At 37.3% G+C, this 16,416-nt stretch overlaps 1 protein-coding gene across 2 annotated transcripts in view; it reads left to right on the top strand.

The window, feature by feature from the left end:
- The window catches only part of PRKD1 (protein kinase D1), a 286,730-nt gene that overhangs the window by 36,698 nt on the left and 233,616 nt on the right, over positions 1-16,416 (top strand). The gene's annotated exons all lie outside the window — the stretch shown is intronic.

The following is a 16,416-nucleotide window of genomic DNA, read 5'->3' as shown; positions in this document are numbered from 1 at the left end:
GTTATGCTTTTGGCGCATCATTGCTGGGAAAATTATGCTAATCCACACCATCTGCAGCTACCAGATGTGCCATTGAGAGGTGCACAAGTTCCTTTTGAGAAAACTGCTTGATGTCGAATGTCAATCATTCGTGTTAAAATGACAGTACCTGTCATCAAAGGAGGGAGAACAACTACAATTCGTGTTTTTTCTTTACCATCACATACCAATCTGGATGATTAATTCTGTGATAAATTAAATGTGGCTGATGGGAAAACTAACAAATGTAATCACTCAGTCCATCTTTTGTTCTGTTGGAAAATAGCTGTAGAATCTGTTAAAGACTATCTCATTGAGTATACGTGTGCAGTGGGTGTGGGTACATCCTGCTGACTACCTGATATTCCTTGGCTTGTATGGTTTATTATATTAAGAGAATTGGCTGGAAAGCTGTCAGCAGATGGTGCTGGGCACAGAGTAGGTTTCATCATTGCATAGTTGAGTATGCTTCCAGGAACTCTCTCCCAAATAGGATTTTAAAGCTTGTTCATTTGAACACACTGGTAGGTTCTTCACCCAGATTATTATGTTATGAAGACGTTTACCGTCAATTTAGTGGAACTATGATTTTGTTTCTTTTGATTGGGGGAGAGAGGAAGAGAGAGAGTAAGAAGCGGTTGCAACCGACTCTCACCTGAAATCTTTTCATGTTCTGCCTGGGTCTAGACGTATCTACCTTTAGAGATAACAGAAATCCTTTATGTTCTAGTTTCATATCTTTTCAATTTGGGCAGCTACTGCTAAGTGTTGAAAGAATGCCAGGGCACAGAAGCAGTTTGAACTGTTGAACATACCAGGTACACCCTAAATTCCAGTGATTTCTGGAATATTAATGAATAACAGTGTTTGCCAGTGGTTAGAACTTACTATGAGCTTTGCAGGGGCAAGAATGTGTCAGAGGGGGAACAAGTCTCTTCCTTTCCGTTGTTCTTGTTCTGAAGTTCCTGCCACCACACTGCGCTGTTGCCTGAAGGGGCTTTTGTATGGAAGTCGGAGAGTATTTTCTCAGAGCTCAGGTATTCTATAAACACGTTCCAGCCATTGTATCAGAAAAAAAGGATTTTGACTTAAATTCTTCTCCTTAGGGAATGAGAAATTCCCCTTAAACCCTGCTAAATGCTGTTCTTACTCAAGTTTTGCTAGTAAACGAGGCATTTTTTAGTCATAAATATTTCTACAAGCTGCCTTGGAGAAATATCTGAAGTCACCTTTGGTCCTATAATTGATATATGATGTTGTTCTTAAGTCCTGATTAAATGACAATTTATAAAGGAACCCACATGAAGAGCCAGTTTAGTTCAGAAAATATGGGGTCCTCCAGATGAATAGGAGATCATAAACATTAAAAGAATTACTCTATTTGGCCTTTTTGAATAATAAATAGTGCCCATTGAAGGCTCTTCTCAGAAATAAATAAAACGATACATTTTATCTTCTCAGGACTGAGGAATAGAGCCTAAAGGAAAGTGTCTTAAACAGTTTTTGCTGCCTTCTCTGCTTTTGCTCTGCTGTTCCCTCTGCCTGGAGACTTGTCCTTTTACCTACACCAGCCCTGGGCTCCACCCCAGGTGAATTATTACTCATTCTCAAGACTTCATTTCCTCATCTTTGTGGACTTCTCAGGAAGGAGTTCAGTGCTTGCTCCATTCTGTGTCCCCACCCCCTTCCCGTCCACTCTCAGGGAACTGCTTATATTAGCTCTCATAATTTGCTGGTATCTGTCTTTGTCCCCTGACTGAAGTCCTTGATGTGCCGAGACTGCCTTTCTCTTCTCTTTTTTTGTTAGATGTATCTTTGCATCTGTCTTTGGGACATAATGGGTGTCTATTAAATATTTGTTGAATAAATGGGTGGATGAATAATTTTATATTATATGTGAAATTTTTGTATGTGGAAAATCATATTTATTGTTTATATCTTCAAGGTTCATGAGGGTATAAAATTGTGTACCATACATGGCAGGTAAAATAATTTGTCTCTCTTTTAGTTTTGAAAAAATCTAATAACATAATGCCTTATATTGATTTGATATTGCTGATATTAGACTTGATATTAAATCAGTGTACATTTGTATGTTTTTATAAAGTCTTATTAACTTTCTGTGTTTTAATTGTTTTAAATTTGAGATGTTATTTGTCATATATGTTTCACATTATAAAAAACTTAGCTGATTGAAAATCTTGCCAGCGAAAGTTACTCTTACAGTTTTCTTACTTATGCAAGGAGAACGTTGCATACTGTTTGAAAAAAATTCCTTTAATCCTAATGTTGGTAAGTTAGTCTTGATGTTTTTGTGTGTAGCCCTGCAGACCTTTTAAAATGTATTTACATACAAAGTTTAAAATAAAAAGAAGACCATTCTGTGCATGTTGTTTTTTAACTGAGCATCACTTTTGAGTTGACCAAATTACCCAAAACATTTTGGGGTAGGAGTTGTCATTTGATGATCATCTCTGCAGATGATGCTCTCATCGAAACTAGAAGGTCAACCATATGGAGAAGTTAAAAATAAAATCTGTTGGCCTTCAAAATCCTCTTATCAGCCACCTAACGGGGTCAGATGCTGACAATGATGCATTTGAGAGCAGCGAGTAAAGACAGATTGCAGAAGTTTCGTAATCGTGTTTCAATTTAACATTTTTGCTTGTTCCTAGTCTTGGGGTCTCTGGACTATGTGAATTCGGGTGGCAAATCTCAGTTGCAGCCCCAAAGGACCAGTGGCCGTTTACATATTCGTTCATGAAGTAAAGTAGTTATGATATGTCATTCAAATGTATTTGGAAATCAGGAAAATAGTGTTTTCCCAAAGAAAGTTCCTTCTACATCTAAAAAGAGCTACTTTGTCGTTAAGGTGAATGAATATTCATTTTTAGAGCAAGCATCTTTGGATTGTGTTAAACATATGTCTGTTAGTGAAAGTGTGAGTCACAAAGATAAAATTTCATCTAAAAATAATATCTATAGAAAAAAGCAGTAAATATATACATGGAAAAATACTTCTCTTTTCTGTAAACTTTTACTTCTTTATTTTTAATGGTTGTGATATCATTTACGTATTTCTGTTATTAAAAGAAACTAGAGACTATGTTCATAGTACCATTTTTTACAATAGCCAAGAGGTGGAAGCAACCCAAGTGTCCATTGATGGATGAGTGGATAAACAAAACATGAATATATATATACAAGGAAATATTATTCAACCTTAACAGGAAAGAAATTGGGGCCAGCCCGGTGGTGTAGTGGTTAAGTTTGCATGCTCCCCTTCAGCAACCTCGGGTTCGCAGGTTTAGATTCCGGGCACCATACTGTGGCAGCATCCCTTAGACAAAAATAGAGGAAGATTGGCACAGATGATACTCAGCAACAATATTCCTCAAGCGAAAAGAGGAAGATTGGCAACAGGCGTTAGCTCAGGGCCAATCTTCCTCACCAAAAAAAAAAAAAAAAAGAAAAGAAAAGAAAGAAAGAAAAGAGGAAAGGCATTATGACACATTCTACAACATGCATGAACCATGAGAACAGAGAAAGACAAATGCTGTGTGATTCCACTTATATGAGGTATCTAGAGTTGTCTAGTTTGTAGAAACAGAAAGTAGAATGGTAGTTGCCAGGGGCTGAGGAGAGGGCGAAATGGGAGATTGTTGTTTAATGGGGACAGAGTTTCTGTTTTGTATGATAAAACGTTCTGGCAGTTGGTTGCACAACAATGTGTATATACTTAACCCTACTGAACTGTACTGTTAAAAATGGTCAAGATGGTAAATTTTATATTTGTGTAATTTACTGCAATAAAATAAAGGAAAGAAATTGAAGAGAAAATACAATTTTTAGACTAGAGCTTATTTATTTTTAGCCATAGTTGTTTCTATAGAACAAATACCTGGATTGATCTTTGGATCTTACAGGGTTATAATATAATACATGATTAATGATCAAATGGAAATATATAAGAAAACAATAGTTAAGGTTCAGTGGCAAGTCGCTTGTCCTTATATTTTCCTATTCTATTTATTTTTGGTGGAAAACATTGGATATAGTAAATTATTATTTGCCGAATCATTAAAAGCTAACTAAAGTACTGAAATTACTATGTCCAAATATGTACTTAACAGAGATCCTCTGCTTTGATGATTATCAAGTCATAATCCAGAGCATCTGTTTATTCAAATAGTTATTGACTGTTTACTGTTGTGGCAGAGACTGAGCTCGGTTCGCATATACAGTGTTAATAATGAGTTAAGTCTTGTCCTCAAGGAGTCTAAAGTCAATTGCAGTGGGGAGGGGGAGAATAATAAATAAACAGAATATTACAATAAAAGTAGCATAAAGATTATGAAAGGGGTAAATAAAGAGTGCAGTGGGAAAAGGTAGGAAGTTTTGGAATTTCAGAGTTTCTGTTCTGGGGCTGCAGGGAGGACTTTATGGGAGAAGTGATCGCTTAAGGCGATAAGAATTGGAGCTTAATTAGGTGACGTGGCTGGAGGAGAAATTGGAGGGAACGGTAAGTGCAGAAGCCTAGAGGTAGAGAGCTTCTCTTCCAGTTTTCTTGGGATAGTCCTGTATGCCTGTTGTCCTGGAGTCCTGTTTGGATGGTTTCTTTTTCACTCTCCCAAGTCCAGGTTTGGTGGTCTGCCTGTAGGGCTCAGAGAAGATGGCTTAGTAACTGCGAGTAGTTTACTGTGCTTGGAACATTGAGTTTGCAAGTGGGGAGAGAAGAGACACCATAGGAAAGAAGAGGTTATGTAATGAAGATCTATGCCACCTTGTACCGTGATTCTGGTGGCAGTGAGGAACCGTGCAAGATTTTTATAGAGGAGAACAGTATGGAGAGATATGTACTTTAGGCAGGACCATCACTTAACGAGGCAGCAGTATGGTGGGGGCAATCACTGACATTGGTTGTGGGAATAGGAGGGAGTGAATGAATTCCAGAACTATTGAAAAGGTAGTCTTAACGAGACTTGAGAATATTGCACGTGGGTTTGTGTGGGTGTGTGTGTTTGTGGGGGAGGGAAAGTAAAAGATGGCATTATGTCTTGTACTACTGAGTGAACCATGGAGCAGTTCACCAAGGTAAGGACAGAAAAGGAAGGGGAGGTTTCGAGAAAGCATGTCCAGTTTCACTGAAGCCTCGGAAGGGGATGGGTAAGCCTAGCGAGAGTCCACGGAATGGGACCAAAAGAGGTCCAAAAAATGGAACCTGAGGGAAAAAACTGGAGAATTAACAGAGGATGAACAGCCCGTAACCAAACTTAACCAAACGAAACCAACAAAGCAAAACAAACAACAAACAAAAAGAGCAAAACTGAGCAGGAGTGAGTCAGAGAGGGAGGAGGAAAACCCAGGGTGTCATTTCAAGAAACCAAGGGCACAGGGTGTTTCTGCAGTCAGGCGCTAGTCAGTGGGCATGTCAGGAAGGATTTGGCTTCGAGGCGCTGGGTGGTGTGCTTGGTGGCAGGCAATTCAGGAGCACCGTGGGGCCCGGGCTGGGCTGAAGTATGTGGCTGAGTTAGATCGCAAGTGGAGGCTATAAGTGAAGACAACCCTTTCAACAAATTCTACTATGAAGACAAGGAGAGTAGATTAGAAAGAATTACACTAGAGAGGATACACTATAATTTTATTTTGTTAAAACTTTTTATTATGGTAAATATACATAACATAAATTTACCACTTTAATCATTTTCAAGTGTACAATTTAGTGGCATTAAGTACATTTGCAGTGTTCTGCAACCAATACCACTATCTTGTTCCAGAACTTTTTCCTCGACCCAAAGAGGAACTCTGTATCTATTAAGCAATAACTCTCCATTCCTTCTTCCCTCTAACCCCTGGTAACTTCCAGTCTTCTTTCTGTCTTTCTGAACTTGCCTGTTCTGGGTATTTCATATAAGTGGAATCACACAGTATTTGTTTATGTCTGGTTTATTTCACTTAGCATAATGTTTTAAAGGCTCATCCATGTTGTAGCGTGTATTATCCCTTTTTATGGTTGAATAGTGTTCTATTATATGTATATACCACAATTCGTTTATATATTCACCAATGGACACTTGGGTTGTTTCTACCTTTTGGCTATTGTGAATAATACTGCTATGAGCATGAGTGTACAAGTATCTGTTTGAGTACCTGTTTTTCCTTCTTTTGGGTATAAACCTAGGCGTGGAATTGCGGGGTCGTATGGTAACTCTGTCTTTAACTTTTTGAGGAACTACCAAACCATTTTCCACAGTGGCTGCAGCATTTTACATTCCTATCGGCAGTGCATCAGGGTTCCAGTTTGCATTCTTGCCAACACTTGTTATTTTCTGAGTGTGTGTGTGTGAAGTAGTACCTCTTTGTGGTTTAGATTTGCATTTTCCTGAGCCAGGGTTCCTTTCCTGTAACGCAGCTCCCTGTGTGTGCTGGGGTCACCTGGCCCTCTTCGCCTTCCCTTTTGGAACGAGGACTCAAGGAACCAGCACACACAACTGAGTGCTGATAATCTGACTAGTACACTTAATGTGAGAGAGAGTGAGGTGGAAGGGGCTGATTTGGAAGTGTCAGGAGCTCGAAGAGGGTTTGATAGAGCTCTTGTGGAAAATGAGAGCAAGTGTTTACTAAGGAAGCATGAAGTTGTATATTAATTAAAACTAGTTTATTGTAGCAATAAGTAGTTACTGTTTTTATAGATATATGAGGAAAAAACCCCAAACAACAAATCAGCAAGGCTTTTTAACATCTTCCCTTAAGAAACAATAAGCCTTATCAGTTGTTTAAATCAGTGGTGCATGAATGACAGCAACCTAATGTAAATTATTTGCCTATGGCGGCTAGATGGATGGCTTATCTAGGAACGTGTCATTTTATAAGTATGCTTTATATATGACTCCAGGACCTTAATAATGATAATACTTTCTATCATCTGGGCTTTCGTGGACTCCACTCCTCCCCCCCGCAATTTATCTATCTGTGAGGCATTATTATCTCCATTTTAAAGATGTAAAAACTTAGGCTTAGAAAGGTTCTGAAGTTTGCCTGAGATAAGTGCATCTCATCTCTCAGGGTAAAATCTCCACAGCTAGAAAGACTTAATATGCTTATCGTGTTCCTCATGGGTTTTAATTTTCCTCTCCAGGAGCATTAGCTGAAACTCGAAGCTAAACATGTGAGATTACAAAGCAGTCCGCTTATTCAAGAGACCTGCAGCTTTTACTGTGTGTACTACCAAGCAATGAAAATGTATGTTAATCCACATGGCAGCCACATTTGATAAAATTGTTAGAACTGTAGCAAATAAAGCTTATTAACATATCAAATAACTGCATGAATTTGATCTGTCAACAAGGAGTTGCCCATTTTCTATAATCTTCAAACTCTTTAGAATATATACACCATTGGTGAAAACAAATTTGAGCACATATTCCAGAATATATATGAATTATATACATGTGCTACTGTATTAATATAATTTATATATCATAAAGTAAAAGGAAATATATGTTTTATGAGAGCAAGATTAACATTCTTAGGAAGATAACCTCTAATGTTATCTCTCTTTATAATGGTTTTTCTTGCCCATATGTGGGATGGGTGCATCTTGACTTGTGTAAACTACTGATAAACAACAGCCATCTTCTTTGATGTGTTTAGGCACATTGAAAACAAATATTTGAAACATCCTTTGCACGTGCAGACTGTTTACTCAAATCAGTTCACAAATGCACATTGAATATCTATGTACAAAGCATTTTTGTTCATGTGATCTTGCTTTGCTCTCTGCAAAATATGCAGTATAACATTGTTATGAATGCTGTTTTTCTGAATCGTTAACCTTGTAAAATCTAATTTTGACTTGACATCTAGCTAAAGTTCCAAGAGCTAGTCCTTGAGGAAGTGCCTGTAATTATAAGGGAAAATAGTGGAAGCAACGTCAAATTTACTTGTAAAGAAATGTTTGCAACCTTCATCTAGAACTTATGTTTAAATTGTCTTTGGAAAAGTGAACAAGGTGATAATTTCTCTCATGAAGTTGTTTGTGCTGATGTTTTGGCGTTTTGAAGAAAAACACAAATACGTAAAATCTAATAGAATGTCAAGGGAAAACTGGCAAAGGACTCTGTGTGATCTCAGGAAAACAGTGGCTGAATATTTATATGTATATTTTTTAATAGGCTGAATTCACATGAATGTGTTTCTGTTTTGACTGCTTTTGTATATCAATTTGCTCCATAGAAGCTCCCCAGTAGAAATACTCTAAGAGGAAGAAAGGAAAGGAGGATATTTGGGGTGGGGATTATAAATGGTTGAGTCAGAGCAGGCAGCTGGTTTCCTTTTGACTATAGTAATTATTTAAGAAGATTTTACATGTATTTTTGTGGTTATATTTTAAGTACATTAGTAAGTTTTTCCTGAATGGCGTGTTTTTGTTTTTTAGTTGGGTGAATAAAATGCATTTCCTCTCCTGAAACAACATCAAATTCAATTTTTCAAGGTCGGAACATGTAATCTTTTTCCTCAGTGGCTCCTGAAAATCTAATGGCTCAGTAGTGGAGACTGTCTAGCTAAATTCTAGAGACTAGAATAATGAGTGAGAAGAAAAACATCATGGGAACAGCTTATCAATGAATACAGCTACTGTTATCTTAGGTCTGGAATAAACAAAAGATGACAATTTTCTGTTTGTGCAGGAGAGTCAAGAACACACTTTCGAAGTATGTTTCATATTTTTCACATACCCTTTTCATCCTTGTTTTAACAGGATTAGTAGATGGTAATTTGGGCTAAGAGATTTACCATCTCATCAGGCAGAGCTGACTTGATTTCCAGACATGTTATCATCTCTTTTGGGAACTAGGTTAATATATGTGACACACAAGGACCCAGACCTAGAAACAGACACTTGGTAGACAACTCATGTAAAACAGGTAAGAGCACCCTACCATCAGCCTCAGACTCCACAGGCTAGACCTGCTGTTTCAGATGACGATGATGGTGATGATGCTGATGAGAGTAGCTAACATTTATTGAGAATTGACTAGAACCTGCTTTGCTAAGAACTTTGCATGTTATCTTATTTAATCCTCAGAACTTTGCATGTGTTATCTCACTTAATCCTGAGTTAGTTACTCTTATAATCCCCTTTTTCTAGATGAGGAAATCGAGACATCACGAGGACAAGTCACTTGTTCAAGGTCACATGCTTAATGGCAAAGTCAACCTAAGAACTCAGGTTTCTGAGTGCAGAGCCTGGGCCTATTACGCTCTACTGCCTCTAATTTTGGCCATAAATTTTCTCACAGATGGTGATCACAGAAGTTGCTTAAAGTCACAACTTTTAAGTATTCCTTTTTCTAAAACCAAGTTGTGTAGCTCTTATCCCCCCAAATTATATTATCACTTTTGTAGCTTTGAAGAGGAAGGTGTGAAAATCTGAAATGTTATCTATTCTCATTTAATTTCCTACTTTCTGTGGAGAGCATCCCATACCCAGATCTAAATGTCATTACCAATTGTTTCTCACACTTAACGAAAGGGAAAGTATGTGCTCAGTTTTGAGCTGAGGCTGCCTTGTAGGAGTATGACAGCCTGCGGCAGAGTTTTGGCACTTGTGTTTGGCAAAACATCCCGGGCAGATGAGCGTTTCATACGGCGGGAACACTGCTACTCAAAAAGGTGCCTTAATAAGAATATTAGCACCTCTAAGTGTCTGTGAAATAACCTTCATGGAAGGACTAGAATATTGACAAAACATTTTCAAAAAATTATACTACGTTTAAGGGTAAAGATATAGACAAAGAGAAATTTATGGCAGGAGTCTGTGATGATTCAATTCCAAGTTGTATGTGATGTCTGTAATTATATTTTATATAATTTGTATGGTTATTATTTGTATAATCATGTAAAATATATATAAATTGTATAAAATTAAATGAAAATAGAAGTTATATAAAATATTATAATTTATATAATTATATTTTAGAGGGATATTAAACAGTATGGGTGTGATACTTGATTCTTAAATGTCATCATTACATTTTCTAAAGGTAATCCATCTATAACCATACTTAGAACTGATATTACTATTTGACAAGCAATACTTAGATCCAACAAGAAAAAAATGGAAATTTCAGGTTTGTATGTCTACAAAATAATTCTTAGCATTTCTTCAGGGGTTATTAAGGCAAATGCAAGGGATTTCTACAAGGTAGAGTTCCATTGCAGTTTCCTCCTCAGAATTCACATTATTGCCACAGCCTACGAATGACAAACATTTGTGGACGATGGCAGCAATCTGTTGGGTGTTTCAATCTATTTTGAGCTGAAATTGATTAGCACTTTATGAAAAGTGTACAGAAAATTGCCATGCTTATCAAGGCAAATCAAGCCATAATTCTGCCTTTTTTTTTTGTACACCTGCAGCTATGAATATTTTTTGGTGGCTACATTGAGATGTGCTCAAGAATATACATATTGGACTGCATATCACGCAATTTATTCTGCTCTTACTGACAGTTTGCAAACAAAAACTCAAAACAAGATGCAACCGTGTGCAGCTCCCGAACTGTAGGTTCTGATTTTGGCATCCATGAGTGCTGGAGGAAGGGGACCACAGCTGAAGAGATGTGCTTTTGCTCGTCTTACTGTGAAATATAATCTGGGCATTTGTTTGTTGGATTTCATGAAATATGGAAGAAATCCACACTAAGGGTTTTTCACCTGATTGCCTTTATTTTTGCCCCACCTTGGTAATGATAAAGAGAAGTGAAAATAACCTGGAGTTGGTGATCGTAGTGATGGAAGTTCACCATATTCAGGGAGAGTCGTTAAGAATGAAGTGCGGAAGTGAGCAATGGTGGCGAACTTCATATTTTGGGTGGGAGAACCCTCTCTGTGGCTGCATCTTCAAAGAAAAACGAGTATCATGGGCCAAAAGAAAAGGAAGAAGGCCATGGATTACATGGAAATCAGTGTTATTTGATAGGATTTTTAAAACAGGAGAATGATGTAGAAATAGGCTATTTTTCATGCTGTCACTCTGGGGTAGAGTTGAGAGTAAATATCATGAGATTAAAAAAAGAAAGAAAATCATTGAAAATTTACCTATGTTATGGAGTAAGCTATTCACCTAAAGCTCATTTTAATTCCAGCAAATGTGATAAGTTGCTACTTAAAGTAGCATATTGTGTACAAATCTTTTACTTAATGCTTGGCTCTATCTAGAAAAAGATCGTGAATCATCTTGCTAAGTTCTGTATTCTACAATGAGTGTATTTTGATAAAATTCTATATTTTACATGAAAACACATTTCTAATAAAAATTCTCTTAAAAATAACTTTTTAAATGTTTGTTATGAAAACAAGGAAAAGGAAGAAAATTTAAATCACTCATGATCTTGACACTAAGAGACAGTACTGTTAATATTTTGGAGTACATCATTCCAGTCTTTTTTACTATAGATTTGATACGGTAAACTGTTTTGCGATTTGCTTTTTTACACAATACATCATGAACCTTTTTCTGTGTCATTAAATATTCTCCTATATTATTTTCAGAGAGTATACAATTTTTTTTATATGGTTTTTCCAACTTTTTCTTATGGATTTCCAGCATCCAATCTCTACATGGTTGGATGTTTAGATATTTCCAGTACTTTGCAATTAACAATAATAAAGATTTTCATCATCATCATTAACCTTAAAAAAAATTTATGGATGTTCACATAACAGCATTCACAGTGTTGTGCATCCACCACCCCTCTCTAGTTTGAAAGCATTTCCCTCACTCCGAAGTGTAAACTCCTTCCTCATTAAGGGGCATTTCTCTTTCTGGCCCCAGCCTACCTCTCCATCATTATTTCCACTCCCCTTCAAATTAAAGTCTCAGATCTTATCAAACCAGCCTTGTAAATTCCTGCCGTGTCACTTTTCACTTTTCCATTCTCTCCGTCCATTATTCAAGCTCAAGTCAGTTCCCATCTCCTTGGTGAAAACTTCTCCTACCAGCTAATCGTAAATGATTTCTGTCTTCTGAAAACTCAGCGCACATGTCCGTACTGTTCATTTGGCCCATTTTTCATCTTAGCTTGTAATGCCGGTTCAAGAGCACGTGTTGCCCATAAGTTATATTGCAAACAATTTCAGTTTTGCTAGAGTAGTATCTTACCTATTTTATGTCCTCTAATGATCATCTTAGTACTTGGCAGAACAGAAATGCACAATAAGTTCTTGTCCAAATGAATTAAAATTCAGTTTTTTCCCTTACAGACTGTAGCACAGTGCTTAGCACATAGTAGAGCCCCAACAAATATTGGTTGATTGATTTTAACATATTTATACTTTTATTTAATTCTCTCTCTTGAGGTCACAAGTTCTGCATAACTAACAGTTTTGTAAAACAGTATCGCATGTACTCTCATTTATACCACCTTTTTTAGATGATTGCATTTCATTTTTAAACACTGAGATTTATTGAACAAAGCGGTGTTCATCATCTGTAATTCTTTCTATCTTTTTCTTTTTTCCTTTCTTTCTCTCTTGCGCGCTCTCTCTCTCTCTGTCTCTCTCTCTGTCCCCCTCCCCCCCGCCCTTTAAGAAGAGTTTGGTCTAGTCTTTTCTCAGCCGTCTTCTTTTTATGTGTGATGTTTGTCTGCACGTGGCAGATTCCAAATGTGGGATTCTAAAATGTAGGATTATGCTTTTGCTTTTGTTTATAATGGTACTAGTGTCTAGTAACTTCAGAGAACATTTCACAGTGACTTGTGGGTCCTTTTTGGCCATTGTTTCTGATATTTCAGAGCTTATTTTACTAGAGCTATAAATTGTATGATCTCTCCCCAAGTGTATTTGCCTTGCTCTTGTGTCCATATTGATTGGCCTCAGTGACTTGAATGCACGTTTCCATAGGAACGAGAAATAATAAATTGATATTACTATGCCTAGAGTTTCATTGTTCCATGAAGACATTTGCCAAGCAAGAGAATGTGAATTTATATGCTAAGTAATCTACCCATTTTTCTTTTAAAATAATATGTATTTTTGAAAAGCTCCACTTTAAGAAAATATCTTTCTTTTCTTTATTACTTCTGAGGAAAATTTTCTACTAGGAATTGATGAATTTTTCACCCCCTCTTCCCTCTCTTCTATGATATGCAGCGAAGATCAGATTCAGAGTTAAATTTCTCAAAGTGCTCCTCCATATATTTCTGTTAGACTTTTTTACAGCATAAGGGCCACCATTTATTTTTATTGTTCCTGTAATCAGTGAATAGGTTGAGCTTAATTTTATTGACACTCCTTTTTAAAACAATTCAGCCTGATTTCAGAAGTGACATCTTTTGCATCAGAGAGGATTAAACTATGCAGAATGGCATCCTTTGAGGAATGCTCATTACCAGAGTGGGCACAAGGAGCGCAGCTCAACAGTTCCTATAGTGATTGCAAACTGGCGTACTTCCCAGCTCTCAGAAATTTCAGCGTGGGTTTGTCTTGATTGACCATCAGTCTTCAGCATCTCTAATCATGTGTATTACACATGCACGCACACACACACAAACACGCACTTGGCCAGACACAAGATAAACAAACAAAAGACTCATTAAACTCGAGGAACAGCTTACACAGAATGATTTAATCCTTTTTGCATAAATAAGATTCCTGTTCTGTTATGCTTTTTTGGAATATGGAACGCCTATAAAGCTTGACTAAATTTTCAGAAGGCGTAGTCAACTGTAGAGTGTTTTTTTAGCATCTAGATATTCAGGGTCTATGACTAATGCTCTCCTGACATGACACAGATGCTCTATAGTCTAAAGCACCTTGCCGGAAAACTGATTTGTGACTGCCCGTTCCAGCTTCAAAAGTTGTTGGCTCATCTGTGCGTTAATTCTGTCATCTATTTTGGGGACATTTACCGTGTTCCAGGGTCTATACTAGACAGAGTTTCAGACATCTCGACGCCCATTCTGTCTCTAGCATCACTTCTGCACGCCACAGTGATGGTCATCTTTAAGGAGACAAATTTGGCTGTGTTACCAACCTCTTTAAAACATTTTGATGAAGTCTCATTACAATTTGCATAAGTTCCAAACTCCTTATCACAGCTCACAAAAACCTTAGGTGATGTGGCCCCTGCCACCCTCTCTGACCTCCTTTCCTTCTATTCTGTCCCTTGACCCCTGTGTTCCAGCCACACTGGCCGCCTTTCTATGCCTAGAAGAGGCCAGGATCTTTCTCATCTCCAAGCCTTTGTACATGCTGTTCTCTCTGGCTGGAACGCCCTATTGTCTGTTCTTCCCAGAGTTGGCTCCTTCTCCTCCTTCATGTCTTATCTTACATGTCACTCCTCAGAGAGCTTTCCTCTGACCACGCTATGTAAATAGGCCTCCCCATAACACTCTTTTGTTACATTCTGTTTTCCTTATAGCACAAAGTTCTAAGTTTATATTTATTTGCTTTCTTTATTATTTTCTGCCTCCCCCACTAGAGAATGATGTCAGGAGGGAGTTTATAGACTGTGAGAGTAAAGTTTCTAATGGATTGAAGAGCAGGTGTAATGGAATGAAGGTTTGAGAGAGCTAGAAAGATGGAAGATTATAGCCAGATTAGCTTCTAAGATTTTAAATGTGTAGCAGTTCTCAGGACAACTTTTGGGGTGAGGCTGTGGGTGTGGGAGGCCAGTGTTGAGTGGAGATGAAATGAAGGTTGCTAGAGTTGAGTCTACTGCGTGCTAGGCTTCCTTAGGCATTGGGTACATAAGAGCCTCAAAACAAAATCCAAAGCTCAAAAACCCACCATGGTATTTTTCTTATTGTTTTCAACTTCATTTCCCAATGATGCTGTTTATTAACCTCCTACCTCTGCCACATTCTTTTCCTTAAATTCTGTTTAGGCCTACTCTCTACCTTTCCTTTTTGCCTGTCTAAATCCTGTCCATCCTGTAGGCCTCAACTCTTGGAAGTCCTTTCCAATCACCTCCTTGTCAACTGCCCCCATCTTCCACCGGCGTGTGTTGCCTGTCTGTCCCCTAGACACGTAGAGTCATGTGACCTTTCTTTGTCTGTGCTGCCATTGTGTTTTATCCTTCCTCCCACAGATCTTATTTTCCCAGCTAGACATAAGCACCTGGAATGCATAACAATTCTTCATATATCTTCATAATATCATGTCCCAGTGAAGTCTGTTAGGGAAACCATGGGAAAAATATTTGATAACAGAAAATTGTGAGAATTTCTTTGCATTTATAGCTTCCACAGTATTATATGGTGCTAATACGTAGCTGATTAAGAAATTAACCATTTCACTACTTTGTTTATAAAGTGTTTGTCTTGCCTGTTATTATAGTAAGAAACTGATGGAGAGAGACATACTAGACCTCTAAATGTCATAGTTACCATATTCAAGGCAAATCGTTTTTTTTTTTTTTGTCTGAAATAATAGCAGTATACTTCCTAAATTTCCATGCCTTGTTTTCTGGCCATTGCTTTGTCTTATCATGTGAACTTTCACAATGATTGATATATAATGAACATCATCATTCAACATGGTTGAATAGTAGTTCCTTTTGCTCATTTGCATTTTTGGAGAATGCAAATTATAGATTTTTTAAAAAATTAAATCACGTTCAAAGAGTATTGAGCACAAGATAACCTTTGTTGATTAAAAGGTGCCTTAAGTTCTTACGAGCCATAATTATCAACAATTATTATTGTATCCCAGATGTATGGAAGTTAATGGATAGTTTTGCTCAGTAAAATACAGGACTAGCAGAGGGTTTGTTATAATAGGCAATCTGGAGAGTAGCCAGGTGAGTGGGATTTGGGATTTCCTGCCATTACCAGGAAGCAGCATAGAGATAACAGCAAATGGTGAGACCCAGATAGCTAAACAACCATGGCCATTTTGATTTCCTCATTTGTAGCATTTTTGAAACTTATTTATTCATTCAGCAAATGTTTATTCAGTGCCTGATCTGTTGTATTGGAGGCTAGAGAAAATTACAAAGGGAATAACCCAAGCATGGTCATCCACCCTCATGATGTTCACCTTGTCTTCACCACCCAGTTGAGCATACAATTTCTTGGCACCTATCTCCCTTGCATTTTGCATGTTAATTTTATCTGATCATTAAGTACTTCCTGATTGATTGATATGATCACAAATATATGTTTATGGCAGTTTTGTTTATATTTTTTATAATTAGATATTCCTTGCACACCTGATTTGTCCCCCGGGAAAATACAGAAAATACTTGAAAATCTGAAAAGAGTACCATAATTTCTCAATTAACTAAAGATACAGCTATTTGAGAAACAACCTGATAAAATAATTTGAGCCTGTGGCTGAAAGATCAGACGTAGAGATAATTCGAGAGCATCCTCCAGCAAACTGAGAATTCAG

Source organism: Equus przewalskii, chromosome 1 (genome assembly GCF_037783145.1).
Source record: "Equus przewalskii isolate Varuska chromosome 1, EquPr2, whole genome shotgun sequence".
Lineage (NCBI taxonomy): Eukaryota > Metazoa > Chordata > Mammalia > Perissodactyla > Equidae > Equus > Equus przewalskii.
The sequence above is the reverse complement of the archived record's forward strand: the minus strand, read 5'-3'. Positions and strand labels throughout refer to the sequence as shown.